General features: G+C 41.5%; 1 protein-coding gene across 2 annotated transcripts in view; it reads left to right on the top strand.

Moving 5' to 3' along the window:
- Positions 1 to 22504, top strand: part of Astn1 (astrotactin 1) — a 330687-nt gene that overhangs the window by 130729 nt on the left and 177454 nt on the right. The window lies entirely within an intron of this gene.

The following is a 22504-nucleotide window of genomic DNA, read 5'->3' as shown; positions in this document are numbered from 1 at the left end:
TTCATTCCCAGCTTCTCAGACCCCTGAAATAATCACACAGAAACTAAATTATTTGCAATACTGTTTGACCAATAGCTTAAGCATATTCTGGCTAACTCATATCTTAAATTAACCCATTTCTATTAATCTGTGTATTGCCATGTTTCTGAGGCTTACTGGCAAGATTCTGGTGCATCTGTCTCCTGTGGATGGCTACATGGCTTCTCAATGACTCTGCCTACTCTCTCCTCCTCTATCTACTTGAAACTCCCACCTTGTCCCATTCTGCCAAGCTACTTGCTGAAACAGCTTTATTTATTAACAAAAAAAAAAAAAAAGCAAAACATAGACAGAAAGACTACCCATAAATGGGCATGAGAGACAGGGCTGGATGCTTTTTTTTGTACCTTTGCCTTTAGCAAATTTACTGTAAAAATGTATTAGCAAATTCATTAATCAAAGTCATTTTACAGGTTTATGGTCAACCAATATTATTTTCGTCATTCAAATCAGGAGGCCCTATTTAAACAAGGCCAATCTTTTGATCTTCAAAAAACAAATGGAAATGCTTAGGTATGCATTATACCGCTGGGAAGGAAAGGACTGGAATAGCAAGTCAAAAACTCAACAGTCAGATCCTGTTTCATTTGCTTGCCATTCAAGGCTTCTGAGAAGTGTCTGGACTGACTTCCCGGTCATACCTGCCTCTGTCAGTGGCATCACTAGATGTTTTCCCTTCCATTAACAATATGGCAGGCAGTTTCTAAAGTAGTCAACAAACTCTCTAAAACAAATGTCTTTGCTCTGTTTGTTTGGAAGCCGGTTATGCAAAAACCTAAGAGGTACCAGGGTTCACAGAGAGTGTGGTCCAGACCTCAGTGAAGTTTGTCTTGCAGACTTCCCTCACCTGTCACCATGGAATGGTTCTTCTCCTGCCAAGAAGCGTTGGGCTCAGGTATGTGAGCTCCTTTGCAGATTCAGGGACTCATCCTTCCTGTTCCTACGCTGTCCTTCTCTGTGTCCCTTGTACTGGCAGAACTGGGCTACACTACACCTGCTCTTGATTTAAAGCTGGAGGCAGAGGCTTCTAATGCTGATTTTACTACTTCAGGAAAGACTTGCTGACCTTTCTGGAGGTTTCACTATTTCATCTGTAAGATGACTGCATCGGTGAGACTTTCTAGCATTAGAAAGTGGAGCTTCCCTTAGACTCTATCTGTGACAGAGTTTCCCTGCAGGCCTTCATATGGAGATGGGAGAGAACACTCTCCTGACTTTTTAAAACAATAGATTTTCCAAAGGCAGATTTCCACGGAGGGAAGCTGGAAGGTTGAAGCCCGGCTCCTTCACAACCGTTTCTACTGCTTTGTTCTATATGTTAGGTCACTCTCTGTTGCAGTTTTCTACATTCTGATGACTTTACATGTCTGAAGTTCCCTTTGCTCATCAAGGCACCTCATTGGTGACCTCTTCAGACACAGGTTTTCCGACTTTGTTTCCACTGTTTTCCTTTGCTCTAATTATAGCTCCTGGGAGTGAAGGGGGGGGGGGGTAGGCGGATCTCACCAGTTACCATAGTTCTTCTTCGTTCAAAGGTTTCATGTCATGTTAACCCATAGGTAGATGTAATCATGTTCTTCCATGTCTGCTGTGGTTAAGGAGGAGTGGACTTAGTGACACATTCCTGATCCTGGCACAGCTTGGAAATTATAAATATAAATATATATGTATATGCATACATACATACATAACAATGCTTTCACTGTTTATTTATTTGGCATGGTAAGCACACTAAGATCTTACTTGATGAGCTGTGAGGGGCATCAAAAGGTATTATAGGCACCATCACCATCACCAACTATCATCATTACCATCACTGTCTTCCAAATCTGGATTTGCCATTTGCTACATGCCAAGTATTATTTTAAATGATTTCCATGTATAAATATTTATCTCCTATTTTCAACACAACATTACACAATAAAAATGGTAACTTTCTGGTTTACCAGAATATGTGAGTAAGGAAAGGCAGGCTAAGTGTCTTATCTACTTCAACAGCTATTAATTTACTGATCCTGAATTTGAATTTGCATAGTTGACAGAGTCTATGCTCTATGTGAGCACATGTGTGTCTTTGCTGGTGTGTGCATTTGTGTGTGTGGATTAACACAGACAACATGCATATGGAGGTAAGTAGACAACCTTAGCATGTTGGTTCTCACTGTCCTCCTTGGCCTATCTTATGTTTGTCTGCAGATATACGGGCTAACAGGGCCATGCACTTCTGGGATGCCTTTGTCTTTGTCTCCCATGTCCCATTAGAAGCAGAGACATTTGTGCTATGTACCCAACATTTGCATGGATACTGGAAATTCCAACTCAGGCCCTCATATTTGTGAGGCACTTTTACCCAATAAGCGTCTCACTAGCCTTATAGTCTATGCTTGCAGAAGCACCCAATTCAGCTCTGTCCTAAAGGAAGTATTCAACCTGTATTTAGTATTTAAACATGTTCATTAGCAGCTTGTGTAGTTTTGTGGTCCTTTGTACTTTGTCATATTGAGTCTATGAGCACTAGGACCTACTGCCATGGGAGAGCACAGCTTTCTGAGGCTACACCAGGCAGCTGACCTCAGAAACTCAGATTCCGTTCAGCTCCACTAAACCCACCTGCTAACCTTGGCTCTTATACTGCACTGCCTCACAGCTGGCTTTGGACTTCTTGGCAGGGAAAGAAGAGACTGGTTGGGGAATTCCAACTCTGACATTGTTAAAGCTGTGTAGCGATAGACTCAGGTTTCTCCATATATATAATATCAGACTTTTGCGGGGAAGTTTTAGGAATCAGAAAGATCTCTTTCTAAGCGTTGCTGGCTTGCCAAAGATTTAAATAAATCATTGACTCATTCTCTCATTCCAATATTGATTCTTTCATTTAACAATATTTTTATGCTTCAGACTTTTTTTAGATAAAAAGTAGATAGAAATTGAATATGACAAGGTCCTGGTTTTACAGAACTTGAATCATTTTATTAATACTTGACATTTGAGGATGGCCCTGGGCAGACCTGACAGCCAGGTGAACCTTTCATTGTTTGTTTCTTCTCTCAGTTTTGCTGTATGTCCTAAACTTCAGCGAGACCCACCAGCTTCTCTATCTTTCCAGACACCAATGTAAATAAAAAATGGGTTAACTTCACAAAGATTTTGCTGCCTTTTTTACCATCTGGAATGTAGCTCACTTGACACAGAAACTGACAATAAACCTTCGAGTATTTGGTTTCCCCACATCCCTGAAGGTCCTTTCGAGAGCAGGAGTTGTATTCTTTATGGCGTTTAAGTCTCTTGCAGAAGACCATTGCTTGGTTCACAGAATGCATATGGATGCTTACAACCACCCGTGACTTTAGTTTCAGGCCATCCGAGGCTCTCTGCCTTCCTGGGGCACAAGTGTACATGTGGTGTGCATAAACTCTTACAAGCACACAAACACATATTCATAAAGTAAACCAACTTTAAAGCCAATGTTCAAAATAACAGTTGGTGCTTCCTTAGCCCTTGTTTGCTATCCACAGAATTTCACAAGAGCATTTTTTTGCTTAACAGCAATAATTTTCTGAAGAAATTTTGTGAAATAGGTGAAAATTACTCTGCGTTCCAGAGGTAAACACCAAGACTTAGGGAAAAGCCACATACACTTTGAGAAATGAAGGGAAGATTCAGGGTGCTTGTATTCAGATTCATTTTTGCTGCAAGATTCCTTGAGAGGCTAGCTTCAGGGCTGGCCTGGCATGTCCATATATCCAAGGTGTAAGGGAGTTTTATTTCTTTTGGCTAGCACAGCAGGAATTCTATACCTGATGAAGATTAGGAAGGTACATACGGCACTGAGCAAATCACCAATGTAGTATGATCTCCGAGTTACTTCAAAAGGTGAAGAGTAGCGCCGGACAGTGAGATCCGGGCTTCAAACCAAGACTGGGGCTGGCTATGAGAAAGCACTAGTCCTTGAGAAGCCTAATAGGCCTCTAAGTTCTACAGCACTGAATTTCAGTGACGTAGTTTATGCCAAGGGCTTCAACTATAAGAGAGACGGATTCAAACCATAATTCTATTACTTGCTAGATTTTCTAGTGACATTGTTGAAATTGCTTTATCTTTTAAAACTCTCTTTAGGGAAGGGATGGTAATAGATATTCTCAAGGGGCTGTTTTGATGATTACATAGGGGATTCTCAAAAAGCACTTCCTACAGTGCAAGGACTATTGGAAATGCCCAGTAAATATCAGCTAGGTAAACTCTCGGCATACTATGCAAACTGCCTGTAACAATTCTGTGTGCAAGTTGTTACCCAGGAGGCCACTACCTCAGGGAGCCATAAAAGCAGCTGGGTTCATAGCCACTCCCTCCAGAAGTCCTGGAGGATCTGTGCTTAGGGAAAAGATTGAGGCAATTAGGGCCATGAAGGCAACAGAATTGGTCGATTACAAACTATGGCATGTGTTCATGGATATCCAGGCCCTGATAGTCCTCTGCTTCATTGTTTACGTTTCCTAGCAGGTGTCCTAGCAGGTATCCTATGGTTTAGGCTGATAATCTCATCTCCAACTTGCCTAGAACTACTTCATTAGTGCACTTAATTTTTAATCAAGCCAAGTGATGTCATTATGGGAATTCCTTTTCTACCCAGGTATCCATGCATACGAAGGTTGTTATTCCTTCCATGCCCAATCAGGAGAAGAAGGCATACAATATGGCAATACTCATGGCTAACATTGTGGAAAAACTCAGAAATTTTGACTCCTGCTACTGTTGTCTCTCTCCAGACAATTCTGCTGCTTCCTCTTCCTTAGCCTATCAATCAATCAATTTGAGGATTTTCTTATAGACTTGAAGTAGCCTTTAAATCTGCTTGTAAACCCAAACTCTTGGGCTCTTCCTAGACACATAACAGACTTGAATATAGAAAATGGAGCCAGCTATAAATCCAGAGAGAGAACCCTTGCAGGGATAAATATTATCTAAGCTATGGGTCGTAGAAGGCAGTTGGTAAGCCTTTTCAGCTCTGAGGGCATGTAAGCTATCTCATCTGCTCAACTCTTGCCAAAGTACTTCCTAAACTACCATACAGAATAGATAAATAGATTGGCATGACTTTTTTTTCCAACAAAACTTTATTTACTAAAGCAAGCAGTGAGCCACATTAGGAACATAGGCTACAGTGCGTGAATTTGATCAAAGACATTCTCATCTTGTCTTTAGAACCCAAAGAGACTAAAATCTAACAACCTGTGGGGTAAGTGCTAAAGTTCCATCTTCACTGTGAAGAAATGACAACTCACTAGTTTAGTCAGTTCCCCATAAATTTATTTTAATTATTACTTAAGACATAGATTATTCTTGTGAGAAATTTAAGGCCATGTAGTAGTCACGAATTTAGAGGACCTCCAAGCTCCTTACTTATTCCTGTGAGATACTGGTGGATTCAGTCAAGACACACGTTGGTACGAATGGTACAATAAGCAGGATATTCAGTATATGAACACTACAATAGTATATACAGGGTATTCATTATATTCTATTTTTATTCTGCCTGGTTTCAACTTTGGTCCACGCAGTTGATGTTTATGAAATGTCAGGATATGTGGAAACACTCCTTCGGAGCAAAACACCATAAGGGTGTAACAATGAAAGTAGAACTATGCTCCCAAACACGATGTTATGATGAAGTAGTCTCGTGTGGGAAATGGTACAGGATGCTTTCAAAATCTACTGGTTTCTTGCATCCTCGCTGAGGCTCAGGGTAGACAAAGGCTTTCACACTTTGCCTGATAACATCAACTTCCCAGTACCAGCTGACATTTACTAGATGTCTTGCTTTTCTGAGACGATGATGTCAGTAGCTCCTCCTGAAGTCATGGAGGGAGCTGGTAGGGGCAGGTACTTTTAGTTGCTGCCATGCTATTTCTGACTCCTTCCACCCTGATACCTCTACCACCGAGGCTGACATCCTCAAATAGCCAGAGATGAGTCAAGTCGCTGACTAACTTGGCATGAATCAGATGTCGATTTGTCGATGCTGTACTGTGGCTGAAAGAACCAAGTGTTTTATTGAGTAGTAATTGGAACCTGCTAGTTCTCTTAGCCTCGGGGTCCCCAAACCCACATTTGGGACTTGTGGTGGCCTGTACTATAAACTCAAATACCATAAAGAAGTCAGGGAAGGATGGAAGGTGTGCATGGAAGATATAAGGGAGTTGCACATTCATTTTCTCCTGTGCTGTATCTTATCCAAGCTGCTGAAAGGAACTCAGACATACAAAAATTTGAGATTTGTAAGAGTGGACTTGTTAGGGTCTGGCATTTGTTGCTTTAGACACATTCTTTCAGAGTGCGCTAAGCTGTTGTACAGAACCAAACTGGAAGACTCTGTAGCCCAATAGTGATGTCAAAGCAGCCATCTTTTATTCACTTGCCTTTTTCTAAATGCCATACAGTGTACATATCCAAGTCACCAGTCCTGGATTTCAGACGGCTATGTTGGTCACAATTCTTCTCAATGTTAGGGCTCAGAGCCAAACTGTAACATTTGAGGCCTACATCCATGTAAGGCCTATTCCCTCTCCTTGGATACTACCTATGGTGAGGATAGGGAAATATCACCCCATCCAATGTGGGGCTGTGCTGGAAGCTTCCATGAGTACAGACCCAGCTCTTCTAGCATAACCTGTATTAGACTTGAATGACCTCAATGATGAGAAGAAACAGGTCGGTATGTCAAGCAGCTTGAGGTTAAGGCCAAAGAAATCCAAGATGAGGCTTAGTATCCCTTTTTATCAGCAGCCCCTGAAATTTAGGCAGGCCCCTCTGGGTTTTCATCTGAAAATGTGAACTTTGGTTGATACACGTTATGAAAACTAGAAGATTTTTAATGCCGTATTTTAATGTATTTTGTATAAACATTTTCCAAGTATTTTAATTTAAATTGACTGATATTTCAAGCTTAAGCTTATTTCATTCTTTATCTGAGATAAAATACCAATAAAAGCACAGGTTTGATGGTCTGGTTAATCATTTCCATGCAAATTAGAAATGATCTTTTATAACATTAATGATGAAATTAAAATGTTTTGCACTTTTACCAGACCTTGGTGTGCCAGGTACTAGGAACACACCGTTGGGCATTGTCCTCTGCCTTGGGATTTTCAGGTCAGATGACCTTGCGAGTAGCCTCAGGCTATCATATCCTGGTAGTAGGAAAGCGAAGGATGTGAGAGACACAGAAGTCCCTAGTTGGCATACTTGAAAGTAGTCTATGAAGAAATTTTCATCCCCTACAGCAACTTGGCTCCCCTTTTCCCATTCATGAACACGAGCAGCTTGGCTCTCCTTTTCCCATTCATGAACATGAAACAATAGTGTATGAGGAACTGAAATGGCGGGGTTGCATGGCTATGGGTGAGGTGGAAGGTAAAACAGTCTCTCTGGGAGGGAGGCAATTCTTCACTCTGTCTTTGGGAGAGGCTTGGTGACTGTGGTCTTTCCCCAGAGCATAGAGAAGTCTCTAGGCAAGTGTCAGTTCCTCACAGCCTCTCAACGGTCTCCGTAGAAGTTCCTCCAAGTTTTCTCACGGAAGTCCTCTGGATGGAGCAATCCTGGGACCCCCCCAAAGAAACAGATGATGGGGAAATCTCTCAGTCTCAGTTTCAGGGGACCCAGTAAAGAGGAAAATCTTGGGGGAGGTGGTGATCTTCGGAAGGAAAAGGGGGTAATTTGGGAATGTGGACTCAGACTTATGGAATAGCAGTGTCTGTTTCTGGTGGGTGGGAAGTTTCTAGACTCTCTTTCCAGGGACCCTCTATTTCTCGTTACAAATTCTGGAAAACACAGCCAAGATGGTCAGTCATGCATCCTAGGACATTCTAGGACATGACATTTCTTCTTCCTACTCCCTGTCCCCACTAGTCAAGAGGCATAGCAAGATTTTTTTTTTTTTTTGCCTGTTTGATCAAACTTGATGTTGCTGTTTATTTTCACCCCAACCATCTGATGGACAAAGCTAGACTAAGAAGTGGCCCTCTAAGCTCTTCCGTGGAGTACTGGAAGCACATCCTAAGGGCTGACTTTTGCATTCATATATTTTTTTTTTTTTTTGGTAAGGAGAACCTTACCCAGTTAGTACCATTCCAGGCCACTAGAGTTAGAGAAAGAAAAGCCCAAAGGACAAAGATGGTTATTTCATCTGAAAATCATCTACACAAATAAACAGTGCTTCCCCATTGCTCAGGGACTACTTCCTATTGATGTTTAGCCATCCAGGATTCCCCTTTCTGTGCCCACTGACTTCCTGTCCATGTGCCCATAATGGCTAATGGAGCCTCCTGTCTGCCCGTCTTTCACTTATCATGTTTTCCAGATGTTTCTAGAATCTCCCCCTTCTTTCCCTCTTTCCTACAGGTAGAAACCTTCATCTCTCCCTTGGGACAAAGCAAGGTCATTTGTTTCCTCCCTCTGACCTGTGTGGAAAATGTCCCTCTCCTCACCATGGTTCATAAACCCCAGCTCAAACAACATTCTCCTCAGGGCAAAACACCTTACAGAGTTCCCTCAGCTCAGAAGCTGAAGTCCAAGGATGGCTAGCCTTTCACAGCCTGACCACCTCCCTTCATAGCCACTTGTAATCTTTACCCTAGCCACCCTGAGTAGCTCACTCTGGCTTCCTGGACCTCCTGGCTGTTTAATACTCTCATGTTTTAGCCAGTGACAGCCTTTTGGCTCGCAATGATTTTTGTCCCTGAGTGGGGTCACTTCTCACTCTCTAAATTTCTCCTCACCTCTTGAATTACTCTAGGAAACTGTCCCTAACTCTCTCTTTTTCTCTGGGCTATGCTCACTCATGATAGACATTTCCTCATAGCTCTTATCTCTGCATGAAGATGTCTCTCATGAGAAGGTGCTCTTCCCTGGGAGGCATTATGCCTTCTGTATCTTAATTGAGCACCTGACCACCTAGCAAGAGACCACAAAGGACTTTGGTAAAGAGTGCACACTTGTGTGAGAAAGGCTGAATGAGTCTGACCATAAAAAACTAAAATTCAGAGAAACTGGATTGCTGAATGACTGAATTGCTGGTGCCTAGCCAGGGACTTCCTCTGTGCTAAGAGACCTTCAAAGGGATGATTTCATAATTCCTGCCTTCTTCTTTGGGTACTTGTGGCTTTCTTTCCTCATTGCACTCATGGAACTAGAACCTTAAGTAAAGACTGTTCCTCACACCAGAAGTGGGTCTCCATGAGGGCATATCTCCTCCATATTGTACGTATAATGTATCTCATGTAAATAAACATAGCGTTATCATCATAATTGAGTATAGGGATAACTTGTTTTATATAATACCTGCATACATGTATTTTAATTGATACAGAAATAAGTGACTAAAGGGTTTTCTGATGAGGACTCAGTTCTGGATAAGTCCTGGTGAGATCACATGATGTTATGTATTAAAGAGGCTCCCTCCAGACTCTGGCTGTCTGGAGAGTTCCTTGTCCAGCCTTTGGGGGGGGGGACAGCAATTCCTGGTCTCCTTGTCCTCTGCAGCTCTTTTCACACTTCTGCAGTCTGCAGCCACGGTGTCATGAAACCTGCTATGGCCCAATCAATTGTTAAGATGTGAAAAGGACATTTGATCCTAACAATAAGTAAAGTGTTGAAGTTTGTGACTGGCTTCTGTTTCCCATTAGAGTGGTGAATGACCTATAATAAGGTAAAGTTCCCACTCAACTCACATTCCACTGTGCTCTCTTAACTGAAAAAGAGAGAAAATACAGTATTATAGCAGCTACAAAGAGCATGAAACTTCCAGTGCCGCTGTGAGGTCTACCTAGCTTGTGACCCTCATCTGTCATAGTATATGGTGGCAGAGAAAACTGCTGGGCCTGACAGCATTTGGCCCTCTGCAAGCCAGACTTACTCCTTTCAGCTCCAGAATGGAGCTAGCAAGTCTCTCCAGTCACTGTAGAAACCAAAGCACGAGTATAACTAATTTTACAGAAATAAATACACATGATGTACTGATTTTAAAAATGAGAATTAGACCTTTAGTTTCTAAGAAAAGGGTCATTTAGAAAAGAAACTGTCCCTTTTACAATACATGTGATACAGGCTTCCATGGATAATTGGGTGCTAAATAGATATTAAAATTTTTGATGACAAATTTCTTTGACCTCTCTGGTGATGAGACTATTCACACAGAGCACCACAGACTGGGGCAGGAACAGTACGATTTGAATGCATGTCAATTAGTTTCACAGGGGAAAAAAATTGTGTCCACTGAGCGAGCCCTCAGCCGGCTCACAACTGCTTGCCAGTGGCACCAAGACGCATGTGCCAGAGTGAGGCTGGAGAAAGATAAAGTATTGAGCTTTCTGAAAGCACAATCCTCTTCCTAAACTGAGCATTGAATCCATGCGCCTGCTATTTGAACATCTTGTAGGTGAGAAAACTCTCGTCATACTCTAGCTGGTCCCTTCCCAGGAGGATGGAGAGACAAATTTGTGACCCTATGAGCCAGCCCAAGAGTCAGCGGGCTACTTGCCACAACGACAGGTACCCAGATGAGCGGACAAATGGTGCGGCAGGAAGGCTACTTGTGTTTTCTCAACCTCATAGAGACAATGGGGATCAGTTAACCAAACAGCTGTGCTCACCAGAGGCCTGCCCTGTGATGGATACTCTTCTAAAACAAGAGTTCTAGAAGGCATTTCAAAAGCGGTTCCTGCTTGCCAGTCAAGTCAGCACTATGATGTGAGGAACTCCAAATTATGGGTTCAGGATTTATTAATTAAATATATATATATATTATATTTTATATATATTTCAGAAGTTGGGAAATAACATTCTAGAGAGAAGAAGGACTTGTACTGGGTCTTCACAAAGTGGGAGGTGCTTAGGCCAATAGGAGGGAATGACAGTTTGGGTACAAAATCATGCTAGGAAATGCCAGGACAGACAAAGGGCAAAGTCTCAGAGATGGGCATAGATAATGACCCCAGACCCCATTATCCTCTCCCTCTTTCTCTCTCTGTTTCTCTCTTTTTCTTTCTCTATCTCTGTCTTTGTGTCGCTCTCTCTTTCTCATTGTCTCTCTGTATCTGTCTGCATCTGTCTCCCTCTCACACACACATACACATAAGTGTAATGTATTAAGAATAAAAGAAAAGAATAAGCCACAATTATTTAAAAAAGAAAAGAAAACTGAAGCTTCGTGAACACTGTGATCTAAATTAAAATTAATTCATGATGACACTACACATTGGCTGGGAATGGTGAGCTCAGGGTCGCCTGCCCCAGACACAGAATTAAACATTGGCCTGGCAGATGAGCTTCGTCTCATCAGTTGCCTTGGAAGCGAGAGTCTCTGCTGCTTTTTCTGTCATGTGATCAGCTCTGGCTGGATCAGGTTGACCCACGAATTCGCTCTGCATGATTGAGTCACTGATCAGTAAATTAAAATCCGACAAACAATGGCACAGTTGAGCCTTTTGTTGCCTCCCATGAGGGAGAGGGGGAAGAGCCAGGGCTCAGTTTCAAACTTCCCTTTGCCCTGGCCCATCTTTAGCTGGTAAGCATCAGGCTTATGCCCAAGGTCCTGATGTATGTAGCGGGCATCTGGCTGGGAACAAAGTGAGCCTCAGTCAGCTGGTGAAGAAAAGAAGCTTCTGTGGCAAGTTCTCTACCTCACTCCATCACCACTCCACCCCAGTCTAAATATCCACATCCACGAGAGGAAGCCTAAAAACCAAAAGGACAAAGTTGGCAGCAAGTGGCAAGGGTGGATGGGATACCAGGGAAGGAGGAGGCATGTTAGGGCAGTGGGGATTTATGTTTTGTTGTTATTTTTTCGCATTAATGATGAGAAGGGTTTGAAGACTTGGTTAATGACTTTGTAATTAGCTGAGGAAGATATGCGGCTGGTCCTGGAGCCGGTGGGTTAGCGAAGCCTGCTCTAGTGAGGATGTCAGCCTCTCGCTCGGATTGCCTTTACAAACCAATCTTCTTCTCCAGAGTTTGTGCTTGATTAGCTCCAGAGAAAAACTGAACATAAGACATTCTTTAAAGAGAGAAATAAGAACTGTGCCAGTTAGTACACAGCCCCAGAGGGGTACCTTTCCCTGTCAACCTCTTGCCTCCTCTACTCATGCTTAGAGCCTTAGGTGAAGGCTTGGAAGGGATCTTGGCACAAAATTCTCGGATTGTGACTGGGTGCCAGCATGTCCCCTAAGCCCTAAATTACCTCTCTCCTACCTTTGTTACAGTCTTCCATTCTATTGTGCATCTTTCCGGGAGGACAGGACTGAGCCCCAGCTGGATTGTGAAAAGGGATATGACAGTAAAGACTCGTTGTTCTCTCTAGGGTTTGGATTAAAACTGGGGGCTTGTGATTAAAGTTTAGAATGTTCTGGGTCAAATAACTTACAAGTTGGAAGCACCTCATGACCAGCAGTTAATGGCTTGTGTTGGGAGTGAGCGTTGCTATCCTTTGGATCCATACTGGATAGTTGTTACTGTCAGGTTGATACAACCCATAGTTACCCAGGAAGGAATTTCCATTGAGGAATTGCCCAGATCAGATTGGCCCGGGGCCATGTCTATGAGAAATCATTGTGATTGTTGATTAAAGTGGGAAGACCCAGCCAATGGTGAAAGAAACCATTCCTCAAAAAGCTGGCCCTGGCCTGTATACACATAGCTAACGGGGAGCAAACCACAGACCAAGCCTGTGAGCAGCATTTCTCTCTTGTTTCTGCTTCAGTTCCCACCTGAGCTCTTGACCTGACTTTTCTCTATGATCTGGAAGGGAACACCAAATAACCCCTCTCCTCCTCCGTCAAGGTGCTCTCCGTCATGATCGTGATGTTCACCATCGCAAATGAAAGTAAACTAGAACAGGGTCCTAATGCAAATTGTGACATTGAGGGTTTGGCTTTTATCCTCTGTGTCTACATCACTTGGAACTTGGAGGTTGTGTGGGGGGTGGTATCTGACAATAATGTAATTCCTAGTTTCCATCCATCTCTGTTGTACTGTAATACCATGCAATGGTCTACTGTTCCATGTAGGTCTCTAATTGCAGAATAAGAATTTACAGACAATAGAGACTCAAGTCTGTGTGCATGTATATTATGCCCTCAAGGAAATGGCTGAGTCTTTCTATCCTTGGATTTTTGAAGAGAGTTAATCTCTCTCTCTCTCTCTCTTTCTCTCTCTCCCCTCTCTCTTTTATGTGCGGATGTGAGCATGGATGTGCATAGCATGGATACTGAGATCAGAAGATAACTTTGGGTGTTGATCCTTAAGAGTTTCTATTTTGTGTTTGAAACAGCAAGTCTCATTGTCCTGGAACTTCTCCATGGCACCAGGATAGCAGGCGTTAGGGTTTCTTGGGATCGACCTGTCAGACATGTAGGCTTCCAGGGATCTAGCTCTCTCCTCCAAACATCTTGCCCTAGCTGGAATTATAGACATTACCTACTATATCCAGCTTTTTTTATGTGAGTTCTGGGCATCTGAATTCAAGTCCTATTGGGAAGCAAGCACTTTTCTCACTGAACTTTCTCCCAGCTTCATCACACTTTGAATACATCTGTCCCAGAACTCTTGATATCAATCTGCTCCCTCTATGTAAAGTGACCACCCTTGGTACAATTGAAATATTACTCTGTTATGTATTTATTCAGCCCAATGGTCAAACTTCACTGAAGGATATGGTGACATTTTGTTCAAGCAATATTGATAGTACCAAGTATTGACATGTGGAAATATTTGCTTGTATAGCCCCAAAGATTAGATGCCAAGGCAAGATAGTCAAGGGCTTAATTTAATGAAGAGAGAGTTGGACGACTAGGGCCCTTGCTATTGTGGAAGGTCTTTCCTCTTCTACATGGTCCTGTAGCTATATTGTTAAGGTGAGTGGTTAGGTTAGGTATTGGTTTGACTTTGTTTCTCCTGATAAACTTGTAGAAATTACTTAACTCTTTTAATCTTCTGTTTCTTCATTTGAAAAAAGTCAATAATTTTCAGTTCTGTTTATTGGTAATATTCAATCAAATAGTGAGTGAATTAAGCGTTGAGTCTGGCACATGGTAAGAATTTAACAAATACTATTATTACTATTAACTCCTTTTCTCCATCATACCACTAGTATGGGAAGATGACAGTATGTCCTTCTAATCACAAAACAAGACAGAAACTCAAAGAAGAATGAAGTACACTCAGTGAAGTTGTGATAAAACAATAAGAAGTATAAGAAAGGGTTTCTCCTTGAGGTTGTCATGAAACAAACCATCAGCTATGTAGACTCTTCTGTGTCACTGAATAATCTTTAATAAGAGAAGAACAGGGTCAGGGGGCTCTGAATAACCTAACTAGACCCTGGCACAGGAGACCTCATAACATCCATGATGATCAAGTTGTACCCTACCTGTGGGTCATGAAAATGACAAAGGCTGGACCCCATCTGAAAGGCCTTCCACCTATACCTTTTCTAGTCTCTCTGGGAAGCACAGTTTTGAATTTTTATGTTGGAAAAAATCAGATCTTTGGAGTTATAACTGGCTTCTCTAGTAACACTAAAGATTACAGACCAAATTCATGGAAATTTTAGCTTCAATTCTCAGCTGATGGTGTCACAGGCTGTTTTCTTCTGAAGTCGCTGGGATCCCCAGGTTATACTTTGCATATGGTCTGCCTCAATGTCTGGGTTTTAAAGCTACTGGTTAGTTTTTATCAGCCCCAGCCATTGCCCCCATAGCCATCCACTCTCTGAGGCTTTCTTTCCTCCCCTTGAACTGAGCTGCCTCACTTTAGAAGAAATAGAAGAAAAATATCAAATAATTCCATCTGATTGAAAGGAAAGAAGAATTCTAATAGTCATTACCAAAAAGTATCCACTGCCTCTTCTGTTACTTGTTCAATAATTCCTGTAATGTTGGGCCCTAATGGAGGAGATTATTATCATGATTTTATTTCATCAAGATCACCTAGTGCGTGGAAACAGGGAGGAAAGCGGAAAGGAGCATAGCCAAGAATAGGCATTGGGCATTAGCCAGCTGGAGATGTTTATTTATTGGCTTCATGCTTGGCTAGTGAAGTTTAGAAGGGCTGGTGCTCACAGCCCAGGGAGAAAGCCTGTCTCACGCTGCTCTGCCCATGGGCTGCTGAGACAGCGACCTGGAGTGCTTTTGCTTCTATGTGGATCTTTTAATCTCCCAGATTGGCTGTCATGCATAATACACACATTTATGCATGGGTGTGTGCACACAGCCACACAAATAGGTTCTATGCAGAGCTGTCCTTTTAATACCTGACACTGATTAGGGGTCACATCCATAATGACTGCCTCAATTGTATCATCGCTCATAAAATTGTTGAGTTTAAATCCAGGGGGATGTCAGGATGTCTCTGCCCGATTCCTCTCTGCCTATCTAGACATCGAGGCCAGTCATGGGGATGAGGGAGTCCACTGAGGTGGCCTTGGAGCTTAGAACAGAGCTGTGGTAAACTATTGCTTTTTCATCCTGGTCCACTCAGCCCCGCTCACTTTAGTAGCATTCTCATTAAGGCACAGGCAGGGAACTGAAGCTATTGAGGATCAGGAGCAGTTTAAGAAGAAATGCACCCCCACACACACACTGTGTTGCAGTTCAATGGCAAAGTCAGAGGTCTGAGTCAAGAAAACTCTCAGGAACCAAAAACGCTTCTCTAAAAAAAGAATTAAAGGAGGATACCCCTAAATAATCCAGGCTGACTCCTGCACACTAGTGTCCAGCCACTGCCCCTATTGGCTCCAGGATCTCATTAGATTAACCTCCTGAGTCTCATCAAGGACTTATAGACAAACATTCTAGATTCCAGAGGAAAGAGAGTGATCAAAGATAACTGTCTTGAAACTTTTAGACCTAGGAAAACAAAAATGAAGGAAACAAGAAAGAAGTTATAATGTGAAGTTGCCTTAGAGAAAAATCTGACCATAATCTCACTAAGTTAGAGGGGCCCTTAAGGATCACCCTGCCTACCTAGAAGGCTCTTCATGTCAGAGTCAGTCTTTTGTTTATGGGAGGTTTCTATTCTCTACCTTTGCCGGACAAATAGCATTTTCATGAGGCAGGATCTTCAGAACATTCCATCTCTTCCCTGAGAACTGGCTGCTGGGGACTAGAAGAGTGAGTAAGGGAATCTAGGGGTACCAAGGCAGCAAGCACCAGCAAAAGCTCCGTTTAGAGGCTAGCCAGGTGTGATGAAGCTTCCTTCTGTGGGGGAGTTGTACAATTCATGCCAGAAGACTCAGAACACATAACTCTTAATTAATATGGTGGCCCATGGCAACTGGAAAGCATTTCCAGGAGATTAAAAGCCCCAGAAAGGCCCCAAGAGAAGGTGATGTTCCTAATAACTTATAAATTGAACTTGCTGCTTAATATGTTTAAAGTGTTTCACTTGTCATCCACTTGGGAAGGAAATAGGCAAGGGATAATGGATTTCTCTTCACCAAGCACCACAGGAGAGAAAATCTGTCAGAGAAGATAACCAAGGGGTTTTCTTTCTAGATTGGGTAGCTTCCTCTGGCAGTAAAGGGATTCTCAAGGTCAAGAATATGCTACCATCCTAATGACATTAATTGACTTAAAAGATCTGACTTACCTTTGGGAAGGGAGATGTCTGTTTGTCAGCACTAAATGGAGTTGATGGTTGCTTCTGAATCAACATTATATCCTTGGTCTGTGGTTTTGGTTAATGGTTAGGAAGACATGACCAAGTTCTTTCTACCCTCTTAACTTCACATTATTTCCAGTTAGTCATGGGTCATGATTAGAACTGTCAAACAACTGATAACAAGAATTACTCCATTCCCTTTAGTTACCCCATGTTATAGAGGAAGGCAGATATCAGATTCAATGAGGCCATGATGTTACAGAGTGTTGTACAATGGGGGCAGAATTGTTATTTTATTGGGAACTATATTTGCTTGTTTTCTTGTTGCTATGGTCAAATATCTCACAAAGAATAGCTAAAGGGAAGAAGGCTTAATTTTGGTTTAGATTTCAAGGGGTCCAGTCTCCCATAGTAGAAAAGACTTGACAGCAGACGCTTGAAGCAAATGGTCACATTGCATCCTCAAACAGGAAGCAGGGGATGTATTGGAGGTGGTGGGCATATCAATATTAGTGCTTAGCTTGCATCCCCAGACTGTGGGGTGCTGCCATTCACGTTCAGGTTTGGTTTTCCTTCCCCATTTAAACCTTTCTGGAAATGCCCTTATAGACACACTAAGAGGTGTGTTTCCATGGTTATTCTAAGTCTAATCGAGTTAACAGATAAGTTTAATTATTACAGAGATCTTGATGCTAGTAATTTAGGCCAATTTTCTAGTTGACTAACAAAGCACAAGATCAGAAAGGCATTGAAACCATCTATCTAACTAACCATCCATCTATCTATCTATCTATCTATCTATCTATCTATCTATCTATCCATCCATCCATCCATCCATCCATCCATCCATCCATCCATCCATCCATCTATCCATCTATCTCATATTTGTCTGTCTATATCTGTCTGTCTGTCTATCTATCTATCTACCTACCTATCATCTTCTATTACCTATCTATCTGTTATCTAGCTATCATCTATCTATCATCTGTCATCTATCATTTATTTGTTTATTACCTATTGATTCCATCCATTCATTATCTGTCTGTCTGTCTGTCTGTCTGTCTGTCTATCATCTAAGCCATTCATTTGTTATCCTGGAAGTCTGATTCTGGATTAGAATGTGATTAGATGGCCCATGGACTTGCTAAATTTTCTCCTCTTGTCTGGTTCCTAGAAAAGCCAAAGGCAGATATGAGTTATTGTTGTCATATAAGAGTTATGTCACATAACAGTTATGAGTTATTGTTGGCCCTGATCTCCAGGCATTGTTAAGGAAAAACAGAGGACTAAATGTTCCTGTCTAATTCTTAATTTCTTCATCACTATCTAATTCCATTAGGGATGTAATTTGTGTCCAGTTGCCTTGAGGGATAATTAGCGATGTCTCAGATTCACTGTACTGTTACCACTCCACTGAGCTTTGAAATGCTAGCTGATTGATTGGCCATGGTCTCTTGACAGATGGTCACTAGAAACAAAATCTCAGCTTTTCCTCTTTTCTGCCAATGGCTCACACAACCCAGGTGATGCCCTGAAACTTCTGTGACATTTCATAGATCCAGACCTTTTTATTTTATGATTTATTGATCATGTGACACTGACCAGTGAAGGGTTTCACTGGCCTCTAGGTTCTCAGAGCCTCATTTCTTGTATAGCATATCTTTGCCTTTGTTGTTCCTTTTGTTCTAAAACTCTCTAGCTGTTTTTAGGACCCATAATCAGCCTGACTTTCTTTTATGCTTCCATTTACTTTTATTAGTTTGATTTTGTTCCCTGACTAAAATGTAAACTCCATTAGATTAGGAGCCCTACCTGTATTATTTCTTTAACAGTAATAACAGAAACCACTAGAAACACACATCCACAGAGCAGGTCTAGCAAACATCTATTGAATAGCTTAATAACAAATAAACGAGTTTCCTAAGTAGTCGGCTTGTATGAATTTAGCTTATAGGCACGTAGATATCTATGTATTGCAATGTACTACTCAAAGTTGATGAGCCCCATCTTCCTCTCTCTCTCTCTCTCTCTCTCTCTCTCTCTCTCTCTCTCTCTCTCTCTGTCTGTCTTCCCCCTTTCTCCGCTCATTTCTTCATTCTATAAGCAGTTATTGACTTTCTGCCTTATGCCAGGTACTGAAATCAACTTTAGAGCTATAAGAAATATGCCAGACATGACCACGACTTTCATTAAGTCTATACTAGATTAGAGGAGATGGACAAGCCAGTCAAAGGCGAAAGTACTTGTGGCTAATGTGGAAAGGTCTGTGGACAGAGCATTGATGCTGAACTGACTTTGAGAGTCAACTGAGGTGGGGGGCAGGAGCCAAGACCTAGGGTAAATACAGAGGGGGGTCTTGTGATTGAAGTAGAGAGTTAGGATGGACTCAAAATGGAGAGCTGACTAAAATTTTTCTGATTTGGGTAATTACCATCAATATTATAGAAAACACTGTTACGTAAAAATTATAAAATGTACAAAGTATTTGACAAACTTTACATTTCTCTCTCAGGTGAGGACCACAAATGTCAGTTTCATAATAGAATAAAGGTTTTTTTTCATTTATTTGATCTCTATTAAATCCAGTAGAAAGAAATGATTTATTGATTTTTAAAAGAAAAATATGTTTTTAAATGCCACTTATTTGCAAGATGTTTGTGAATAGATGCAGAGTCCACATATAGTTCCAGTATGATTGTATTTACAAACAACCATTCTGAGAAGAATCAATCAACTGCTCAGAAGCCTCATGGAAAGATAATAAAGTGCAAAATAATGCTATACCATGAAGTCGGTTGTTACTTATTTCCAGTGCTCAAAGTCTGCAACTTATTGTTCATCAACTGAATACAGATGCTTCCTAAGGTTTTGTTTTGGGTTTTCAATGCCATAAAATCTGAAGCGAAAACAAATACATTCTGAGCAGAGTGACTGAGTCCAGAAACACAAAGCTAGCCAAAGCTTTCCTTTCAAACTCCTGTACTTTCCCTGAATCTGGCTTTCTCTGAAGCCAGGTTGGAGAGTGTGTTCTTGCCCAGACTGTAGGTGGAAGTCTATCTAGACTCAGATGTCAGAGGGAGTTTGTTCGACACAAAATACTTTCATTTGCAGGAAGATAATAACCTTCGTCTTGCTTTTCTTCCTCATTTTATTAGCAGGAAATCCTCAGATGCCCTTGACCTAAGGTTTGAGTCATTTTTATATGCCACCTCTTTGAGAATCTTTGAAATAAATATCCTAAGACATCTGTGACTTCAGGTGTTAACTTTTCCATGTAGGTAGGAGAGCTAAAAATAACAGATATTCCAATGACCTGAACTTGTATGGGAATATAATGTAACTAAAGAGGCCAGTGGACTTCCAAGTTCTCATTGTGGAAGGACAGTTTATTTAGTTTTCTAGACATATGCCTTAATCTAATACAACAATCAGTTCTTTTTATTATGAAGGGGCTTTATACTTCTACTTGGTAGCTGACCATTGAATACAGCATGTAAGGACTTCAGACGAATTTATGCATAGTGTGCTTGTTATTATTGTCACAAAATCTTATTATGTAACACTACATACAAATACTGCATGACATTACATCTTGCATATTATTGTTTACATAATAATCTACAGTTAATTAGTAAGTCACAGCAAAGTGTTATAATACTTGTCACCAATTTGGGTTATGGGAGCAAAGAAATCATAGAAGAACTCGAGGCCTGAGAATCCTTTCCCCTATACTTGGAGCAAATTTGCCCCTGATGGCTGGAGCTTATCACTGGTAACCAGTTACTAGAGAGGACATCAGGAGTCACAACGTCTCCACAGAGGTAACGGTCTACTGAAGCAAGACTAGAGACACAAAATAGATAGATTTCAGACAAATTAAAATTAAATTTAAACAAATTAACACCTTGTTCCTTGCTTTCTACAAGTTATATGTTTTAGAAAAATAAATCAAAGATACTTTTGGTTGAGTGTCTGGACTCTAGTATATGGGAAGTTAATTATTATACTCGAACCTAAGAAATGGCCTCATGAGAAGAGCAGTTCGAGGATCTGCCGTCACCCACTCAGCTCCATCACTGTTTTTACTTCTCTGGACTTTGGCTTGCTCATCAGATGAATGGGTCGAACCTAGAGATTTTCAATGGGTCACTAAACTAAAAGACAACATGTATTTCTTTGTTAAAATTTAGTTAAATTTGAGAATCTAACAGCACTTTGCTGGCATGTGGTGACAGGTGCTATGAATAATCTTATTTAAATTCATTTATTATTTAAACAATCATATAAAATGTGCGAGGGCTGTGGGTTTGTTGCTGTCTGTGCTTCTACCAAACACAATAATCTTATATCTGGGTTCTTAGTAGTTACTTGGGAAACAGTCCCTTGTAATGATGCTTTTCAGACCTCTGGTCAGCTAGATATGTACTTGGGCTAGTTTCTTGTTTTCAGTTTGTGAAGTGAGGATGGATCTAGACACAGGCATCCACTTGTTTCTGTTCCATCCTTTGAACTTATGAGGGGTCAGAGAGCTTAAGTGTCCACGGGCACAGCTCATCATAGTGACTGCAGCCTAGGGATCTATCAGCTCTGGGGATGTAGTCTGGGATGTTGTACTCTATTGAGATAGCTTACAAGATAAAGAGCTTTCTGCACAAGAATGAAGACCTGAGTTCATGCCTGGCACCCACCGAGAATTCAGGCACTATGGTTCTCTATGGTGAGATTCTGTGACCCGACCCAGCATAGGGCAGGGCAAAGATAGAAGCATCCTGCGGGTTATCTATCCCAACAGTCTAGCAGAAACAAGAGCTTCAGGTTCAGTGATAGAGCCTATCTCAAAAATAAGGTGAGTGTCAAAAATGGAAGACACCCAGCATTGACTTCTGGCCTCCGCACATGCGTGCCGGCCGTGCACACATCCTGCTCCCCCGTACAAAGAACACAGGCTCTGAATTAGTCACTGGGGCTCCATCCTAGTCCTTCTAACCACACATTACATGACCTTGAACAAGTTATTTGACCTTCATGCCTCATTTTTTTTTCAAACAACAGTCAAGAAACTCTACCTCTGAGAGATAAAACTGTAGAGTTTTTTGAACAACTGTCTGATACCCAGCAAACACCCATTAATGAACAGCTGCTATTGTTTTATTATTGTGTGATATAGCAATGAATCTATGGGCTGGATTTTACTGTAACCCTGTTGTGACCATCTGTATGCATAATTAGTAAGGAAGGGTGGAGGAGCTCAGAAGGAACTGAGTGTGAGAGAGAAAGATGGTGGGTGTTTAAACCATTCCTCGGGGATTGATGTTTATGTCGCTTTTATGGCTCTTTAGGGAATAAAATTACCTCTGGCTTTCAGTGGCCTAATTCAATGTCTGACAACTTCTCTCAGTCGGGAAGTTATTCCTTCCGTGTGGCTTAATTACCTATTGTTACAGCTTCAGTTTGGGGTGAGAGAAAGGATAGCCCATCTGACTGTGCCATGAAGATGATTGACAGCTCTGCTGAAAACTACTGGGTCATACAGAGATGCTTACCATCAGTGGATTGCTTCAGGGCTTGGGTCTGTACAGTTGAGTAGAGTGTCCTCTAGGCAGGTTCTTTGATGTGTCCGGTAGTCACACAGTATGGAAAGCAGAGCAGGTAGCAGTTAGTAGGATCTCGAGTACTTGGTTTTGTACATCTATCCTGTGCAACTAGAACATGTCTACTCTGTCTGCATTTGCATGAGAGACTGCATCAGAAGAATGCATCCTCAAGACAAAGCAAGGAAAACTTGAAACTTGAAAAATTACATCCCCAACTAGCC

Source organism: Chionomys nivalis, chromosome 5, assembly GCF_950005125.1.
Source record: "Chionomys nivalis chromosome 5, mChiNiv1.1, whole genome shotgun sequence".
NCBI classification, from domain to species: domain Eukaryota; kingdom Metazoa; phylum Chordata; class Mammalia; order Rodentia; family Cricetidae; genus Chionomys; species Chionomys nivalis.
This window is presented reverse-complemented; position numbering and strand designations above follow the sequence as displayed.